At 40.5% G+C, this 20,504-nt stretch overlaps 1 pseudogene; it reads left to right on the top strand.

Annotated features, from left to right (window-relative positions):
• Positions 1-20,504, top strand: part of LOC149245130 (protein rough sheath 2-like) — a 173,381-nt pseudogene that overhangs the window by 136,980 nt on the left and 15,897 nt on the right.

Genomic DNA, 20,504 nt, shown 5'->3' with positions numbered 1-20,504 from the left:
CATGTTCCAAGGATATTCTAGCTATCTAATGGATTATGACCCTGGTGTGGTGGTCATAGAGGGAATGTCACTTTGCTACAACCTTATGAACATGGTAGGCTAGATCTTAATGAGACCCCCTATCCTCCATGTGCAAACAAATTTTTTCTATTATTACATATTTTTATGATAAATAGAGGGAGGCTCAATACTCCTTAAGAGCAGGGATGGTGGAAGAAGATGAACATGTTAATAGAAAAAGTATACCCATAATATTATTTATTATAGATAGAGAAGACTATAACCAGGAGGACTAGAACCAGCATTGTATTGAATATGATCAATTAATATCAGGTACATCAGAAAACAATGCAATAGAGTAGTATATAAATAGTTGTGTCCCTTTTCTTGAAAAGAATCTATCATCAAGAGGTTGTCCTATTAAAGATCATAATGTTAATAGTATTAACTCCCTTCAATAGGATCCATAATTCTAGCCCCCATAAAAGTAGTGTACTTTATGTCATGAAAAGAAAACAAAATGGGGTTGAGATAAGCTAAGAGAAATCACACAAAAGGAAAATAAGTGTTGTTCAATAGATTGAACAACAGCTATTCAATTAAATGAACAACAAATAATGCAAAAAGAAAAGAAGTGTTGTTCAATAGATTGAACAGAAAAATAATCGCAAGAGAAAAGTGTTGTTCAAAAGTTTGAACAACAGTTGTTCAAAAGTTTGAACAGCAAAATACACAAAAAGTGTTGTTCAAAAGTTTGAACAGCAGCTGTTCAAAAGTTTGAACAACAGCTATTCAAAAGTTTGAACAACAAAATACGCAAAAAAGGTGTTGTTCAAAAGTTTGAAAAACAGTTTTTCAAAATTTTGAACAGCAAAATACGCAAAAAAAGTGATGTTCAAAAGTTTGAATAACAAAACACACAAGAAAAAGTATTGTTCAAAAGTTTGAACAACAAAATACGCAAGAAAAAGTGTTGTTCAAAAGTTTGAACAGTAGCTGTTCAAAAGTTTGAACAACAAAATACATAAGAAAAAATTCTATTCAAAAGTTTGAACAACAAAACACGTAAGAAAAAACACTGTTGTTCAATAGTTTGAACAGTAGCTGTTCAAAAGTTTGAACAACAACTGTTCAAAAGTTTGAACAGTAAAATACACAAAAAGTGTTGTTCAAAAGTTTGAACAGCAGAATACGCAAAAAACAGTGTTGTTCAAAAGTTTGAACAATAAAATATGCAAAAAGTGTTGTTCAAAAGTTTGAACAACAGAATACGCAAAAAAGCAGTGTTGTTCAAAAGTTTGAACAACATCGGTTCAAAAGTTTGAACAGCTACTGTTCAAACTTTTGAACAACAAAATACGTAAAAAGTGTTGTTCAAAAGTTTGAACAGCAAAATATACAAAAAAACAGTGTTGTTCAAAAGTTTGAACAACAAAATATGCAAAAAATGTTGTTCAAAAGTTTGAACAGAAGAATACGCAAAAAAGAAGTGTTGTTCAAAAATTTGAACAACAACTATTCAAAAGTTTGAACAGTAGTTGTTCAAAAGTTTGGACAGCAAAATACGCAAAAAGTGTTGTTCAAAAGCTTGAACAGCAGAATACGCAAAAAAGTGTTGTTCAAAAGATTGAACAACAGTTGTTCAAAAGATTGAACAGTAGAACAAGCAAAGAAAAAGAAAAAGAAAGAAAATCAAATCAAATCAACAATCATATTTACATATTTTACAATGAAGAAATGACTTTTATCATCTTGAAGCTGCTGAGGGATTTCCCTCTTCAGCTAAAACTTGCATGGTGGGGTCCTCACGTATCTGCTAATAGAAAGATTCTCTAGTAAGTGGTTTTTGGTAGAGGCACACCCGATGCCCATTTGCTTTAAAAGAATAACTAGACCCATCAATGGTGGTCAGCATAAGGGTGCCATTGTCATGTACTTTCTTTATTTCGTAAGGGCCTAGCCATCTAGCCTGTAGTTTGCCTGGGAAGTCTTGGAACTTGGAATCACACAGAAGTGCCTAGTGACCCTCATGAAATTTCTTTTTCTTAATAAGTGCATCATGCCATAGTCAATGGTGAAAAAATATTTTTTGTTAAATATGTTACAGGTTGTTTCCGAGTTTTACAATGTTTAGGTTCAGCTAAGCAGGAGGGTATAAGACTAGATTCTTTACATTATTTCCTCAGGTTATGGTCATACTGCCTGTTCGGCAGCTTATATAAGCATCAATTTTTGCTAGCCAAGGCATTCCTAATATTAAGGGATGTCCATCTAGCCGGTTCCTAGGGTTAATAATCCAAAAATCTACCGAATATTCCCAAGTGTCTACAGAAACTATCACATCCGGTAATGTTCTTTCTGGCTTAATGACTGAACGATCAGCAAGTTCCAGCACAGTAGTAGTTGGTTCCAAGGTTGTGATGCCAGGCATTTCTCAAGTTTCTATTGTGAGAATGTTAATGGCTACCCCTAAATCGACTAAAGCATTGAGAAAAGAGCGGCCATTTATTTGGACTGTGACAATGGGGTTTCCCGGGTCTTCGTATTTTACAGGTGTCTCTTTGCCTAGTAATAAATTAGATAAAGTCACGACAACATGGACAGTTGGGGTTACTTTTGTTTTCCTCACAAACTTCTTTACACACAATTTTTTAATAGTTTTAGCATATATCAGAATGTCTTGAATAGCCTGGAGGAGGGGTATTTTTATACAGATATTTTTGAGTTCACCCAGAAGATCAAAATCAGGATATTCAATCGGTCGAGGTATTATCAATATTTCTGGGAATGGGGGAGAAGTAGTTATGATTTGTTCGGGATCCTTCTACCTGACTCTATCTTCTCCCTGAGTTTTTTGCTGGCTATCTACAGTCAAAGGCTTATCTGGATATGTCTCTTTGGTTTCTAATTGCAAATTTTTATCCTCGTCTAAAGTAATTATGCGTCTAGATATTAATTTAAGTTCATTACATTCTCTCGACTCAACTTTATGGTCCAGATTCTCAATAGTTTGTACTAACTGGATGGGTCTGTTGTTAGGATTTTGGATTTGGTTGAGCTGGGAGTTGTGGTCGCATATTAGATTGATAATTTTGCTACAATGTGTAAGGTGTTGGTAAGGTTGGTTGAGATGGAGGAACTATTCCCGTAGGTTGGTTTACAGATCGTTGCCAATTCGTTTGCCAGTTTTGATTTTGTGAGGCAGAAGGGGACCATTGAGAGGGATAGGGGTTACTCTACCAAAATGGTGGAGGGTAAGAGGAATTTGACCAATTTGATTGATTGGGCCATGATGGCATAGAAAAGGCTTGAGGTGGCCAATTAGAGAAGGGTGGTTGGTTCTGCCATGTTGTCCCTAGATACTGCTGAGAATTATATTGTGAGGAAGGAAAGAACGAAGAAGGGTTTGTAGGCATACCTGTCGATTGTGCTTGCCATTGACGATGTTGGTTCATCAAATATACTGGTTCCACTTCCTCTTTGACTTCCTTGAAGACTTCTTTTAATCCAGGAAGCGATGGACAACTTTCCGTAGCATGATCCTTAGTGCAAATGGCACATGTCTGTATCATATCTAGCGGACATTCTCTATGGTGGTGTTTCTTTCTACAACGTGGATAGAAAATAGCTAGGTTTTGTTCTACTTTAGCCTGTTTCTATTTGGCTTGCATAATATCCAGTTGTGTTGTTAGGGTCCCCAAGATATCAGTCTTGAAATCTTCCAGCAAATACCCAATTTCAACTCTTGTAATGTTTCCTTCTGAGGTTCTATTATCTCTAGTGATCACATCACGCCCGGTTGGTTTTAGCCTTGTACTACCTTTGGAACACCTGATACACAATTGTACAATATTGTCATAATCCTCTTGATAAATATCCCCTTTCCCCATTAAGTTTAATGTTTCTACCCATTGGTCTTTCATACCTTTAATCATTGTGGTTTTAAGAACTTCAAGGGGTAGATTTGCATAAGGAGATCTTTGCAGATTATATTGAAAACGTTCTACATATTCTTCAAGAGTCTCATTAGTCTTAGCTACCATTTGAAAGATTTCATCCTTCAGTTCTCTACTTCGGCAAAAATCTTGGTATTTTTTCAGAAAGGTTGTTTTCATTTGTTCCCAGTCATTAATGGTACCTCCACCAAGCCCCATAAATCAACGCAGTGCTTCTCCCTTTAGAGTAGAAAGAAACAACTTTATTTTCTAGGGGTCAGTAGTGTAATCATAACCCCTACATAAAACATCGAATCCAAAAATGAATGCACTATAATCCTCTGAAGTTAGCCCATGAAAGGTAGGAATATTCTGTAATGGGATGGCTTTCATGGGAGCATTGACAGCTGTGTCAAGAATACGATATTGTAATGTAGAGGTTTGAGGTTGTCACTGATTGTCATGCGGAAAGAGTCAATTTTGCGGACAAAACCGACCTCCCTAGAAGCTAAGGCTTTCTAGTGACAAACAAGACAATTAAGCACTATCTTTCCCTAAATATGCATTTAGAATACAAGCAATCAGGTGTTTATAACATACCTTTAGTCCAACGCTTTGTAGCAGTCCAGCCTCCCCGATCCAGATGAGCTCCTCCTTCTCTTCGAAACCTGCATTCACTAACAAGCAAACGATTACATAGCACCTGAATAACTCATAAAATAAAACATATTCATCATAAAGACCAAGGAGTATATGAAACAAATTATGTATAACAACTTGTTGAGAAAAATGAGCTTAATTGTATTAAGTGGAAACAAAAGAAACCATTACAACCAGTGCCTTGGTGTTGTGCAGGTCCCTCCCAAGGTCTAGCAAGAGTTCTCCTTTACTTTGATCAGCTCACCCACTTCCAAATGAAGCTAAGAAAGGATGGGAATCTCTCCTCTCAAGCTCTATAAGGGAGTCCTAATTTCAACAGCATCTACCCTTAAGAATGTTCAGCTTTCAACCTCCCCTCCCTCTGGCCCAATGCCTGTATTTATAGTGCTTTGGAGGAAGTTAATCAGGTCCACCATCAATGGGATAAGCCCCTATTTGAATGGGATAGCTCCCCTCTTGATGGGATAAGTTCCTCTTTCATAGGGATACATGAACCATCTGGAGGCGCTCAATACACGTCAAACCAACTTCTAGAATGCTCTAGAATCGACCACAAGTAACTTTTTTGAAGTAAAACTCGCGCCTTTTGACCTTTACAGGAGTACACACCCACCCCTTTACAGACAGAGCGTACAAGTACGTAGGTATTGTGAACTTTGGGTGCGTACACGCAGGTAAGGTTAAGAGAAACTGCGTAACCAGAGTTAATTGACTTTTTAAGGACTTTCTCTCTTTTTTGGACTTTGACATGAGGAGCAGAGGTATAAGACTTGCCAAGGAGGATAGTATGACAGTTGATGGAGCCATACTAACTGCAAATAGTCATGGTGACAAATTTTAGTGTAACAGATTGCCCCCTAAAGTGCGAAGCCTGTAGTAGATTAGGGTTTCATATCATCTAGGAAGGGTGAAGTACTTTATCATTTCAAGGATTATCTTGTGGAGAGCCCAGTCAGAACCTGCAAATATTCAACACAAAATACATATGTAAGATCATATCATCACTGAGGTAGGCATTCCCATACTCAGATTGAAAACTTTAACTAACAAACTAACTACTGCTCTGATATAGGAATGATTTCGCAGTACATCATAATCATAGACTCTTGTAGACACAGTATGGACGTAGCCATCTGTTTATGATTAGTCTACTGTATAATGAATACAAAACTCCTCGCAGCCTGGATGGTGGAAACTAGATCCAGGGTCTTCATTTCTACTTCCCGAAATGGTACGATTCTATCCATGCGAATAAATGAGTTGATGTCGAACATGGAAGAAACCACTTGATTACCAGTCAATGATGTAAACTGTTAACAAGTGTGAGAGAGACCACCAGTGATGTCAATGGTTCTCAAAGTACCTAGTACAATCCATGAGATGTGAATGAATGAGTTGATGTCGAACATTTCACGGAATCCTTCGATCGAAATTCAATGATGTAAAATGTCGTCAAAGGCGAGAAACTTGCCATTGATGCATGCAGATTTCAAGGTACTGATGATTTCTAGGTCATCTTTCTAGATAATGTGCTGATGTCGATAGAAAGCGACCAGTTGCAGGCAAGCCCACAACACGAAATCATAGATCAAGTTGAAGAAATGTAGCTGTAAGGACTGACTCAGGGATGGTCGAGATGGATGACAGGTATTTTGCATATGAATGGTTTATTTGCAGTGACCTCTTGAACACATAACGACATGACAGATGGCTTGGTGACAATTGACCCAAAGTTAATACCTAGAACCGGCTGAAGATTTTCAAAGTGGTTTGATCAACTGTTAGGCAAAGGATTTCCCAACCCAAGTGAATGAAAAGTGTCGTGTTCAAGAGTGGTGATAAGGTTTCTTCTGAGACAAAGGATAACAAATAGGCTCATTTTTCTCTCTTTTCCCCCACCATTTCTGGCAAGTACCTCTTTATTTTTTACAAGCTTGAGGAGGATAACATATGCTTGATTATAGGCTCATCCTTCGGATGAGTCCAACTTAGTTTAGATTCGAACCCTAAGAAGGAGTGGTCCATTCCTGTTTGTAATCAAACAGGTCCTTTACTGTGAAATTTTAATGAGTCCAGTATAGGAGAAACTCGGCATTTTTCAATTTTAGAGAGTCTGAAAAACTTAAGAAGACTCCAGGGTTGAACTTTTTCGTAAATTTGTGTCTCCCAAGCTCGAAAAAGTATAAAATAATACTTGAGAGAACCGCTTGATATTTTACGACCAAGGAGTACTTTCATAATTAGTGTCTTTGACCTGAAAAGTAAAAAGCGATCAAGGACACGTCGTTTTATTTCCAATATCGAATTTGAAACGACAAAAATCCGGCAATCTTTTCCTGTTTTTACGGTCAGAAAAGGGCTATAAGGGGACCGTCTTTTAATTCCGTTTTAACGAGTGTAAAAGAAACGCTCGACAATCTTTTCATGTTTTAGGAGTCAGAAAAGGGCTTAAAGATGACTCTGATGTTTTTGTTTGTGAAAAATGACAATTTTCCCTGAAAATCCTTTTATCCTGCACAAAAACCAACACATTACTCATACATGTTTAAGATAGATAAAAATACTTTGAAAAATACCTTTTCATGGTGAAAAATAAACAAATTTACGATCTATTTATCCAAAAAACCTATAAAAAGGGCTTTTACCAATTCATTTTTACCATTTTACTGTTGAGGAGAGAAAAAGGGCTTTTGGCAAGAAACTTCCCGTGGACATTGCGAAGAATCCGACCATCGAAATCGAACGCCGTCTCATCAGGTATTCTACAACATCCTCCTCTTCATTTCCATCCATTTAGAAATTGATTTTAGGCCCTAGTTTCATTTTTTGGAAGCTTTGGGGTTTCAAGGTTTGCCTTTCGGGGTACGCAGGTGCTCCACTGGTGACCCGCGTACCCCGACATTTTCTCAGTTGGGAAAATGTCGGGCGTACGCACCTTGCCTTAAGGGAACCCGCGTACGCACGCCCTATTCCTAAAGGCGGGGTGCGTACCCCGCAAAACGAATTTTTAAACCCCAATTTCTTCAAAATGGACCAATTTTTTTTGATTTCATTGATTCTAACAGATGTTTTTTGGTGTGTAGATTGCCCACCATGATTGATTGGCGCGAGAGAGAGCACGAAGATGTCGATTTGGCCGCTATTAATCATCAATCGTCCATTGATGCTTTGAAGGCATGCGACCTTTACAAATACTGGGCCATACCTGGCATGAGGGCCCAGGTGTGCTTTCTAGAGTGGCTGGTAGAGAGATGGAACATCCAGGACCAGTGCTTTTACATTGGAGGGCACCAGCTCGAGATAGAGCCCTTACTTCCTTACTGTTTTTCCCAAGAGAGGCGAACACTTGACTCTGTTCGGGACTAGGCCGGGTGGCCAGTCGATTGCTAGTCTCCGACAAGAGTGGTGTAACACTCAGTCTCAGGAGAAGGGGATAGAGATCAAAACTATATCTCGACCTGAACTTATGGTGATTGCTTTTACGGTTACCAGACTTTGCGGGGCTGCCGCGTTACACATTGCCACTGGATCCCAGATGCGAATGGCGATTGATTGCTATCGGGGCACCATTTTCAACTGGTGCGATGCTGTGTTGGCCAACTTAAAGGGCCAACTAACTAGGACCAAAAACGGACAGCTAAAGACTTTTGGTTATGGGCCTTTAGTTGTGAGTTTTTCCCTAGAGAGGGTTCCGATGCTGATCCCACAGCAGCTCACTGTTGAGGTTGGGCCTCCCCAAGAGCCTAAGTTGATGCGATGGGTTGCGGTGATGGCCCGTCATCCTGACGAGGGTATGGAGGTTGTCCGATTTACTCCGGAGTATTTTCACTGGTTGGAGGACCAGATCTTTTCTATACAGGATTTTCCTTATGCCGGAGTTGATTTTCGTGGAGATCCGGACATGGTTCTTCCACCAGGAGAACAACGGGATGACAAAGGTACTTCATTTTCCACAAGCTTTTAAATTATCTACTTTTTTTGTTTTTTATATCGTCTCAAAACTGACAGTAACAATTTTCAAAATGCAGATGTAGGCCCACGTCGTCCAGCCAATCTCCGGCCTTTCGAGAGGAGACTACCAGTTGCAGCGGCACCGGCCCCACAATATGAGGCCACAGAGACCCTAGCTGAGTTGGAACAAGACCTAGAGCGTCTTACGGCAGACATACCAGAGACTACTATAGATGATATTCCTATCAGGCTTCAGCGCTATGTAGTCGCAGTCCCAGGACCTTTTAGGAGGTTTTTGTGTAGGGTGGCTCGTGCAGTGGTGTCGTATAGAGAGCATCACCAGTGATTGGATGGTCGTTTTTGTAGACACATGTGACATTTTGTTTTTTTGTACTTATCATTTTTGCCGATCATAAGGTGTTTTTCAACCTATGATCGAAGACGATGTATTTTTTGACACACTCCTATCTATATATATCATTATTACCGGCTTATCTTGTTAAACATGTGTGATGAAATGTTTTTAAATTTACATGTATGATTATCGCGAATGTCTGTTTAACATTCGAGAAGCAATTGCATCTGCTAATGTATTTAAAGACCTTGGAATATGCTGATATTCAATGTAATCAAATTCACATTCCAAGAGACGCACTCTCAAAAATAACCTTAATAACACTAGATTTCTAATGGCATACACTCTATTAAGCTGTAATACAACGAGTTCAGAATCTAACCTCACTATCAAACTCCGAATCCCAAATGAAATAGATTTAGACAATAACTCAATCACTGCACTGTACTCTGCAATGTTGTTTGTTGTTTGACCGAGGCTCACCCCATGCATAGAAACTAACTCGTCAGAGGGCGAATAGATAACCCAAGCTGCGGAAGAGATATTCCGTGTACTACGACAAGCACCATCAGCAAATCCGATGTATGTTTGGAGAGGCATCGACATCTGCAAACATCAAGCGTAAAACCAAGATAAGCAGAATAAGGACGAAAAACACACTTTCTAAGCTGAGCACATTGTCTAAACTAACAAACACACCAGCTAGAAAGAAAAAACCTAACCTAACTAAAATCTCCATACCCAACATTTAAGCATAATACCTCTTTAGGTAAATTCCATTTCTGGGTTTACCCGAAGAGTCCCCGTCAAAGTCTACCAGCTCATAGGCCCCTTTTGCTAGCTTTCGCTTGACAATGTAGGGCCCATGCCACATAGGAACGAATTTTCCAGCACCTAATTTATCGTTAGCTTGATCGTATAATAGCACTAGGTCTCCTTCCGAAAAATTTCAAGGGGTCACATTTCGATCATACTGAGCTTTCATACATTTTGCGTGAGTCTCGATTGCCAATGCAGCATCACGTCGAGTCTCATCTAATTCAGCTAAGTATAATAAACGCTTCTCCTCTTCGGAAGTAGCTGGAAGTAATTCGACGACCATTTGAAGTGATGGGATTTCGCATTCAATGGGCAGCACAGCTTCCAAACCATAAACTAGTTGGAAAGGAGTGAACCCTGTTGATGTTTTCACTGAGGTTCGGTACGCCCAAAGCGCAGAAAATAACATGTTGTGCCAATTCGACTGATGAATACCAATGATTCGTCGGATCATGATAACTAAAACTTTGTTGATGGACTCAACCAGACCATTCGCTTGTGGATAATAAGGAGTTGAGCTATCGTGACGCAAACCAAGCTGGCCTGTAAGTTCTGTCATCATAACGTTTCGAAAATGGCACCCATGGTTAGTGATTATCGCTTGTGGGACACCAAACCTAGCAATAATGTGATTGAATACGAAAATTGCAGTTGTCTTGCCGTCTGCCTCGAATGTAGGCATCGCCTCGGCCCACTTAGTAAAATAATCAACCGCAAGGATGATATACGCATGCCCCTCGGCCGAGTGAGGGTTACATGTAATCAAATCAATACCCCATTTGGAAAAAGGACCAACGGCAATTATAGGGTGGAGAGGAGCAGGTGGAGTGTGCATCTTGCGATCAAACACTTGACAGTTGTGGCATTTCCGGACCGCAATAATACAGTCTTTAAACAACGACGGCCAGAAGTAGCCAGCACGCAATATCTTTTGGGCTATGGCATACCCAGACATATGACCGCCACACGCTCCAGAGTGACAGTCATTCAGAACCCTTTCAGCTTCCTCGTGAGTTAAGCAACGGTGAAAAACCAAGTCTGCCCCACGGCGATAAAGAGTATCTCCAATAATTTTGTACTGTTGGGACTGGAATCGAATTTTCCGACGTTCCGACTTTGAAACTTCGGGCCGAAAGGATTGGGTCTGGAGATAGACGATTATATCCCCATACCACGGATCTAAAGTGCTGATGAGAAACAAAGATTCGTCCGCAATGGGTTCCTCTGCCACAGTTTCTGTGTCAGCACGCGGGAAGTCACACATTAACTCTGCAAAAACTAAGGATTTCTTAGACTTAGACTTTTCAAACTCCAAGTCGAACTCCTGCAAGATAACGATCCATTTAGAGTACTTGCCCCCTAGCAATTGTTTAGTCAAAATGTAGATCATAGGGTTGCAATCCAAAATGACTATAGTTTTACGGAGTAGAATGTAGTGACGAAAACGTTGGACAGCTTGAACGGCTGCCAATGCCAATTTCTCCACATGTGAATATTTGAGCTCAGTTGGGTTTAACGTCCAACTAAGGTAATATATCACATGTTCCGTTCCGAATTCGTCTTCCTGAACTAAGACCATCCCGATGGTGGAATGGGCGGCGGCGAGGTACAAAAAGTAATCCTGGTTGTAGTTGGGAGGATGCAGCAACGGTGCATGGGTCAACGCGTGCTTGAGTGCATCAAAATATTTCTGAGCTATCTCATCCCAAGAGCATTGAGCATTCTGTTTCAACAACCGGGTAAAACCCTTTGTAATCTCAGCGTAGTTAGGAGTGAATCATCGTAAAAAGTTTGCTTTCCCCTGCAAACTTTGGAGTTGGCGAAGACTCGAAGGAGGAGGCAATTTGATGATAGCTTCTACCTTCGAGGGATCGACGTGAATGCCAGCTTTTGAAACTACAAATCCCAGCAATCGTCCCACCTCTATACAAAAGAAACATTTGTGTGGGTTCAACTGAATACGATAATGCCTACACCTCATGAAGATTGCGCATAAATGGACAAGGTGATCAGCTCGATGTAATGAGTGAGCGGGCAAATCATCGAGATACGGTTGCACAATGTGTTTGATGTCATGAAACGCATAAGACATCTCCCTTTGAAAAGTGGCTCTGGCATTCTTAAGCCTAAAAGGTAATTTGCAATAATAAAATGTCCCCCATGGACAAATGAAAGCCGTTTTTGGTTGGTCGGCAGGTAGAATATTGATTTGATTGTAACCGGAAAAAACCATCCATAAAGGAAAATATTTCACTGCTGGCACAATCATCAATTATTTGATCAATATAGGGTGTTGGGTAGTTGTCCTTGGGACAAGCTCGATTGATATCCCTATAGTCAATACATATTCTTATTGTTCCCTGTTTTTTGTTAACCAGAACAATATTCGATACCCAATCCGTTAACGGATCGGATAAATGAAACCTGCTTTCAACAGCTTCTCAACTTCTGCTTTTATTGCAGCCGCTTTTCATGGGTGAATCTGACGCAAACATTGCCGGACGAGTTTAGCGTCCGGGTAAGTCTTGATCTCATGAACAACAATCGCGGGATCAATTCTTGGCATTTCCTCATAGGACCAGGCAAACACGTCGTGGAATTCTTGAAATAGGGCCTTGTATGTCTGTACTTCGTCATCTGAACACGAGGCACCTATATGAATGTGCTCAACAATTCCGGGCTTGACTGAAATGTCAATGGGAATAGTGCGAGAAATGTTTCCCAAATTTAGCTCTGAATCAGTATGTTTCATTGGACTCTGAGCTTCTTTGACATATTCAGCTGTAAAGATTGATGAGAAATCGTTTTCAAAACGATCATCCTCAGGTAAAAATGAAGATCTATGATGGAGATCTTCCCATGGTAAATCGTCTACACACAGGACTTCAGAAAGTTGTTCGTCAGATGACACAACTTCGGGAAATGCTATTAACTCCGAGATTGACGTGAAAAGTGATTCCTCACAGACCACATTCATTTGGTCGATTTTGGTTGAACTTGGGTCGGTAAAAGACTGCACGGCTGCATAGGCAATTTCATATGGACTCAAAGGCATAGCATCACCAAATGAGTCTATCTCAGATTTAGAAGGAACGATCCAAGGATCGTCATAAACAATGGTATCTGATGTAATCATATGAATAGATGCAAATGAAGACAAGGCGTTGATTGGAGGAAAAGGAAAAGTTCCCAGTAAACTGGCATCTTTAACTAATCCTACTCCAACATCCTTATAAGGGATAGTCGTTTTACCGACATGCTGGATACTCTCTGAAGAGGCTGGGTCGGATGAAAAGTAAGCCAGCTGGTCTATGGTTACGATCTTGCCATTATGTGGAAACTTTATTACTCTGAAGACCGATGAAACGACCACTGTCATAGCGTAAGACCAACTTCGACCGAAGAGAAGGTTGTAGTCTAGAGGGGCATCAACCACCTCCACATCTAGACTAACGGTTTTTCCTTCAACCCCTATAGGCAAATCCTATAGAATGCCAAACGGATGGAACCCACGGCCATCAAAGGCCTTAAGAATTGTCGGGGATTGATTTAGTGAAGGAGAACCAAGCGATCTGCAGCACTGTATCGACATAATACACGTGGAAGCTCCCTCATCAATTACAGTCTGATGAATAGGCCTGTTTTTTACTATCACTGGGATCTGGAAAGCCATTTGATGAGGTAAACACGGTGTACTATTTTCTAGATCAAAGATTATTAGGTTCGGGTCCTGGACATCAACAGCTCCTATAGCCGACAAAAGTAATTTTCGTTGTGCTGGGCATGATTGCAGCACTTCCAAAGCTGACATTACTGAGGGTGAAACAGCTAAATCCTCAACAATGTTGTAATCTGGGCCGCTCTCGCATGTGGATTGAAAGCAAACCTTCGAAGTACACCCTTGGCGGGCGGTTTGATTACTAAGTCCGGGTTAGGTTTCTCGATCTGTAGTGGATCGGAACCGGGAGCTGAGGTTGATGGATTAGAATGAGAAGATCCTGCTTCTTTGCCATCAACAGGACTTTTACTACCATAATCTTGCGGTCGAGTCGAAATCCTTACATGAGACATCATCAATATGGGTTCTTCACTGGCACTCGAGGAAGAACCTATCATCTTACTCTCCTGCTTTGGAAATGGATCTTTCAAAACAACAGGAGTTGGGGAACCCTTGACGATTTTCACAACCTCGGCCCGATGAGGGCAATCTCTTGTAAAATGATCCTCTTCACAAATAAGACAAGGATATCGAGGTTTGCGCTTTTCGTCATTGGTTTCCAACTTTTCAGTTTTCTCCTTTAGAGTTTTGTCTGCTTTATTCTTCTTCTTACCTTTCTTTTTCCCACCTGATTTTGATTTAGCCGTAGATGACTCTACAATGTGAATATCAACAGAAGATTCTCCTGTCGGGGAGTCTCGTAAGGTTATAATAGGAGAAGAATTCTTTGAGGATTTCTTCTTGCTTTTAGTATTCACTGTACCAATCATGCCATCAGCGGCATGAGACCCCGAAGGAGCAGCAGCGATTTGATTTGTCTTAGGAAGATCTGGGATCTTTTTGTGTAACGTACCTGACTGAGTATAAACTAAGTCAAGGTAGTGCGCTTGAGCAATCACTTGCTCCTCAGTAACTACTCCGGCCTTAGCTACGTCTTCAGTAATCTTTGGTAATAATGATTTAACAAACCATTCAGCTAAGATTTGGTCCGGGATAAAAACTTTCACTAATCGCCTTCGACGTCTCCATTCATGAATATGATCGGAAATATAAGTGGACATCGATTGTTTTAATGAAGTTGGTAACTCCGTGCCATTATCATATCTGACCGGCAACTGAAAATGAGTTAAGAACGAGGTAGCTAACTGGCTAAAATTATAAAAAGAGGCCCGTGGTAACTCAATGTACCACTTGGCCGCGAGACCAATGAGAGTACGCTGGAAAAGACGTAAGCGGATCGAATCATCCGAGATGGAATTAGAGGCACACCAGATGTGGTAAGTCATCACATGATTCGACGGGTCATCTCCAGACTTACCTTCGAACTTGGGTATGTCACTGGGCAACTTATTTGGCATTGGCGGCCAAAACGGAAGATAATTTATTGGATCGTTCATTAGGCACGACAAGTCTGGTAAATCCAAAGTTGCGATAAACGGTAATTGCCGATTAGGATCCCTAAAAGTCTGGGTCACAAGACCAGTCCCAGGAGGAGGATATCCGGGATAACTTGGAATAGGAATCGCATTCGGGATATTGTATCCTCCCGAAAAACCAAGATTAACCGGACCATACTGGGGTTGTTGTGGTTGTTGATAAGTGTACCCAGGATACGGTTGATACTGGTAAACTGGCTACTGGACAGCAGGCCCGTATTGGTACTATCCCTGGTACGGTTGATAAGTGAATTGTGGTTGACTAGTGACAACCGTACTTAAACCAGGTTGTCCTACAGGCATCTGAACCGTAGTTTGAATTGTAGATCTAGAAAATGGTAAAGATGTCTGAGGAGTAGTTACAGAGACAGTAGAAACCGGAGCTGTTGATACTCCAGAAGTAAGTGTGGTAGACTGAACAGATGTTGTGGTAGTTGTAGCAGTCGTTTGAGATGGAGTACTAGGTGCAATAGGCCCAGACTGAGAAACTACCGAAGGTACAGAAGTTTGAAAATTAGACTGGACCGGTTGCTGGGGTGAACCAGAAACTAAGGGTTGTCCAGTTTGAGATGACAACTGTACACTTGGCTGCAATACCTATTGAACTTGCGATGGATCCCACACTATGTTCATTCCGAGGTATTGACCCATGACAGGTTGAGGATATTGATATCCATAACCGGATTGAGGGTAGGATTGATAATTGAAAGGTACATTTCCCATACCTTGAACATAAGATTGACCTTGGGGTGGTTGATAACATTGACTCGAGTACTGACCTTGTGGTAGATACCCTTGAGGTAAGTACTGATACTGGGGTTGACCTTGAGGTATAAATTGATACTAAGGTTGACCTTGGGGTACATATTGAGGCTAGGGTTGACCTTGAGGAATGTATTACACCACGGGTACATACTGTCCGTGAGGTTGCCCCCCAGACGCAATTTGTGTACCTTGAGGTTGCCCCCCAGGCGTTAATTGAGGCTGCCCCCCAGGCAGTAACTGGCCACCTTGAGGTTGAGAACTGGGAATTGAACCTGACATCATGTAAATGTCTCCTACACCCAATGGTTTGTTACCATTGTTTCCAGTTAATAACCCATGTTCAATGGGTTGAGGAGATGCTCCCGCAAACGTACTAGAAAGTGATTGATACCCAGAGGGAACAGAAGGACCGCCGTACAAAAAAGATTCAGGAGATTGAGTAAACATAGACGACTGACCAGACATATTTACAGGAGTATAAATACCTCCAAGCAGATAAGGAGTACGAGGTGGAGAAAAACTTGACCCTGAGTTGTCCAAATAATTAGTTAACGAAAGATACCAAGTAGTACTTCTAGGTGGACTGTAAAAAATGGATTCACGCTCCCTTAGATCAATAGTAGGTTGATCTTCAAGGATAGGGACGCCTATTTCTTCTTTTGGAGCAAGTTATTCAATAGCTATCAAACCAGAAGGAAGATTTTCGGTGATGACTCGTTCTACCCTAGGTGAATCAGGAGCACTAGAAGTTGGAGTTACAGGTTCAGATATCTCAGGTTCTTTGCCTATATCACTAGTAGATGAAAAACTACCAGCAAGCTCGGAAACTGCAATAGCTTCGGGATTATAACCTATTTCTAGACTTTGGTAATCAGGATGAACTACCAATGAAGACTCTCCTTCTTCAGGTGAACCTACTTTACTGCCACTAGGAGTTACAAGGACTTTCAAACCTTCGTAATGATCCGGGACGTCTTCAGGAGGTTGGCCCCGAAGTCTACGGGACTTCCTCAACAAATCGGCCACGGTTACAATCTCAGGTGATTGGCCCCGAAGTCTACGGGACTATCTCGGTAATTCAGCCACAGTTAAAAACTTTTAACTACTGCACACGCAAACAAAGTAAAATCTCAAAGCAAACCGCCTAAAGTCTCTAAAGAACCAAACAAATTCGAATCACACGCCTAAAGAATCTAGGGCATCAAACCATACACAAACAGTAGCCTTCCGAACCGAAAACACTAGTTGGTGATGAAGCCCAACATCGTCGAATTCAGTACAGAAGTGGCGGGTGGAACAGTTACCCCGACAACCTGCTTAATGAATATACTGGCACAAGTTCCTCCACTTTAACCGTCTCGAGTGAAGTGAACCCCCCGGAAAATCCAAGTGAGTCTAGCTGACGTCTGCTCCAGGTACAATGGGATCTTCCCTCCACCGTCACCTTGGGTAGAATCCTAAAGATAATGGCCACTAAGGTCACCAACAGCAACAAATACACCTGGGGGAACAGTCTACGATCCGATAGCACGCAAGGGCAGAGTATCAAGCTCAATCCCCTTGCCAGCTCCTTGACAATAATCTAAGGTTTACCGACAAGTGACCCTAGGATCCTCGACAATAATCTGAGGTTTACCGTTTGCAGTACGTGCGTATCTGGCGTCGTTCCCAATGAAGGAGGATTGATCCCCTCACTGGTTCAGACACGATCTCGTGCTTCTCCTTTAAGAGGAGCTTTCCCAGAGCATAAATGTAACAGCTGGATTTATCCTACCACAAGATGAGCTACTTGTTTGGTTTTGCTGTCTTGGAGAGTTAATTACTCTCCTACTCCAAGACACTAGCCTGATCTATATTGGTGTTTCAAAGCCCTAGTAAATAAAAAGTTACTAAATTAATTTTACTTTAAGCGTTAATTTTTATGGCTTTTCTTTAGGACAAAAGGTAGTGGAGATGAAACTGATGGTGTGTAGACTCGACTCAAATCCACTAAAAAAATGCACCTAGGATGATTTATACTATTTTTCTTTTTTCAATGAATTCCCTAGCTAAGAGAGTTGGAGAATGCAAAATTGATATAAAGACAACTTTCTTGGCAACGAAAATCAAAGAAACAATCTCTTTATCTTTTCCAAAGCATACAACACATGACCACTAATTATTTCATGAAAATTCCTTTCTCTTCTCAAAGACTTCAAACGCTACTAAAACAAACTTTTCTTCAAAAGAGATTTTTGTATTTTTTCCTATATTAACAAAGCATGTAAAACTATTTAACAAAAATCAAGTCTATGACAAATCAACTCAATTTTACCTAAAAGCAAATCTAAGAGAAATTCACCTAAAAGAAAATCTAATGAGGCAAAAGCCTACAAAATATAATTCCGGGATGTTTTACTCAGTTACAATTCAACCAAGGACTAGTTCATGCAGAATCATAAACCAGTCAAAAACAAAAATCAAAATCTTTTGTTCTTTTTCTTAAGAATGAAATTCACAGCTTTAACCAACAAGCTTTCTCGAAATTCCACAAAGAGACAACACAAAGGTAGGTTTCTCACAAAGGTGGATTTTATGAAAGGTTCGACTCCTAAGAAGACTGAAAAGACCAGGGAGATCCAAGGTTTTACAACTTCTAAAGCCAAAGTCACTACAGGACCAATGCAAAAATCAAACCCTAGGGCTAGAACTTCTATGAATTTCACTAAAACCCTTGATACTAATGAAACAAGCTTAGATGAAGACTTCTGACAGGTAACCAGTGGATCTGGGCAACAAAAACAAATTATAAACAAAATCTAAGAGGCAAAAAGGAAACAAGTGAAATTTTCTCAACTTTTGACAGGGTACGCAGGCAACCTGTTTGCACAGGTGCGTGTACGCTCTGTGTACAAAGCTGCAGTGCATACAGGTACGCACTGTGCTTAACGCAGAGGGTGCATACTGCTAGCAAAACCAAGAAAAATAAAATCTAACTTAACCCTAATCTATTCCACCCAAATTTACAGTCAATCAGCCAAAAACCAGAAAGAAAACGACTTTTCTCAAATCAAAGTATCAATCAAAAGAGAAATCAATCAAATCCATGGTTTCCCCAGTGGAGTCGCCATTTTGTCATGCGGAAAGAGTCAATTTTGCAGACAAAACCGACCTCCCTAGAAGCTAAGGCTTTCTAGTGACAAACAAGACAATTAAGCACTATCTTTCCCTAAATATGCATTTAGAATACAAGCAATCAGGTGTTTATAACATACCTTTAGTCCAACGCTTTGTAGCAGTCCAGCCTCTCCGATCCAGATGAGCTCCTCCTTCTCTTCGAAACCTGCATTCACTAACAAGCAAACGATTACATAGCACCTGAATAACTCATAAAATAAAACATATTCATCATAAATACCAAGGAGTATATGAAACAAATTATGTATAACAACTTGTTGAGAAAAATGAGCTTAATTGTATTAAGTGGAAACAAAAGAAACCATTACAACTAGTGCCTTGGTGTTGTGCAGGTCCCTCCCAGGGTCCAGCAAGAGTTCTCCTTTACTTTGATCAGCTCACCCACTTCCAAATGAAGCTAAGAAAGGATGGGAATCTCTCCTCTCAAGCTCTATAAGGGAGTCCTAATTTCAGCAGCATCTACCCTTAGGAATGTTCAGCTTTCAACCTCCCCTCCCTCTGGCCCAATGCCTGTATTTATAGTACTTTGGAGGAAGTTAATCAGGTACACCATCAATGGGATAAGCACCTCTTTGAATGGGATAGCTCCCCTCTTGATGGGATAAGTTCCTCCTTCATAGGGATACATGAACCATCTGGAGGCGCTCAATACACGTCAAACCAACTTCTAGAATGCTCTAGAATCGACCACAAGTAACTTTTTTGAAGTAAAACTCGCGCCTTTTGACCTTTACAGGAGTACGCACCCACCCCTTTACAGACAGAGCATACAAGTACGCAGGTATTGTGAACTTGGGGTGCGTACACGCAGGTAAGGTTAAGAGAAACTGTGTAACCAGAGTTAATTGACTTTTTAAGGACTTTCTCTCTTTTTTGGACTTTGACATGAGGAGCAGAGGTATAAGACTTGCCAAGGAGGATAGTATGACAGTTGATGGAGCCATACTAACTGCAAATAGTCATGGTGACAAATTTTAGTGTAACACTGATTATTGGCCATTTGGTCAAGAATATGCCAATACTCTTCAGGGATTTCTGGAGCTGGAGATTTGTTCCTGGGGGGGCTAGAAGAGACTTGTAAAATGATTTTAACAACACTTCCTTGGTTCGGAACACTGGGGGTCCTCTGTTCAACCACTGTTTGAGGAGATTTGGGTTTTGATGATTTAGTCCTTTCTGTACTACCTATTTCTCCTCTTCCTTCATGGAGATTGCAATAATTCCCTTCTTGTAAAGGCTAAACTGCACATTTTTAGTGTTCTGATAACTCTATTCAGACCGTTTAGTCCTGCTGTGAATCTCAGCATTAGCTGCAGATGGTGATCCTGTGACCTGAAGGGTTACAATAGGATTTCTTGTGGAAACAATTCGAGCTCTTACTGATGACTGAGACTCGACTTTTCTTATGATATCGTCAATGAAGGTTGATTGTCCAAGGGTCACCGGTCGCTTGGATTTTTTGGATTTGGATGGAGGAATTGTATCTTTTCCTATTTGTTTCTTCTTAGTCATTCATGAAAAAATAAAAACATTCATTTCTACTTGAATTCCTACACAAGTTTGCTGAAAAGCGAGCAAGGGAGCAAGAACTTTACTTACTCCTACGCAGGTTCTTACCTTCTATTTTTAATACCCAATTCTTTCACAGCAAATAAACACAAAATTTATATTTATACTTTAATTCCTAC

This window comes from Pinus tabuliformis, chromosome 7 (assembly GCF_031772625.1).
Source record: "Pinus tabuliformis cultivar Carrire ecotype Pingquan chromosome 7, CPIR1, whole genome shotgun sequence".
NCBI lineage: Eukaryota > Viridiplantae > Streptophyta > Pinopsida > Pinales > Pinaceae > Pinus > Pinus tabuliformis.
The sequence above is the reverse complement of the archived record's forward strand: the minus strand, read 5'-3'. Positions and strand labels throughout refer to the sequence as shown.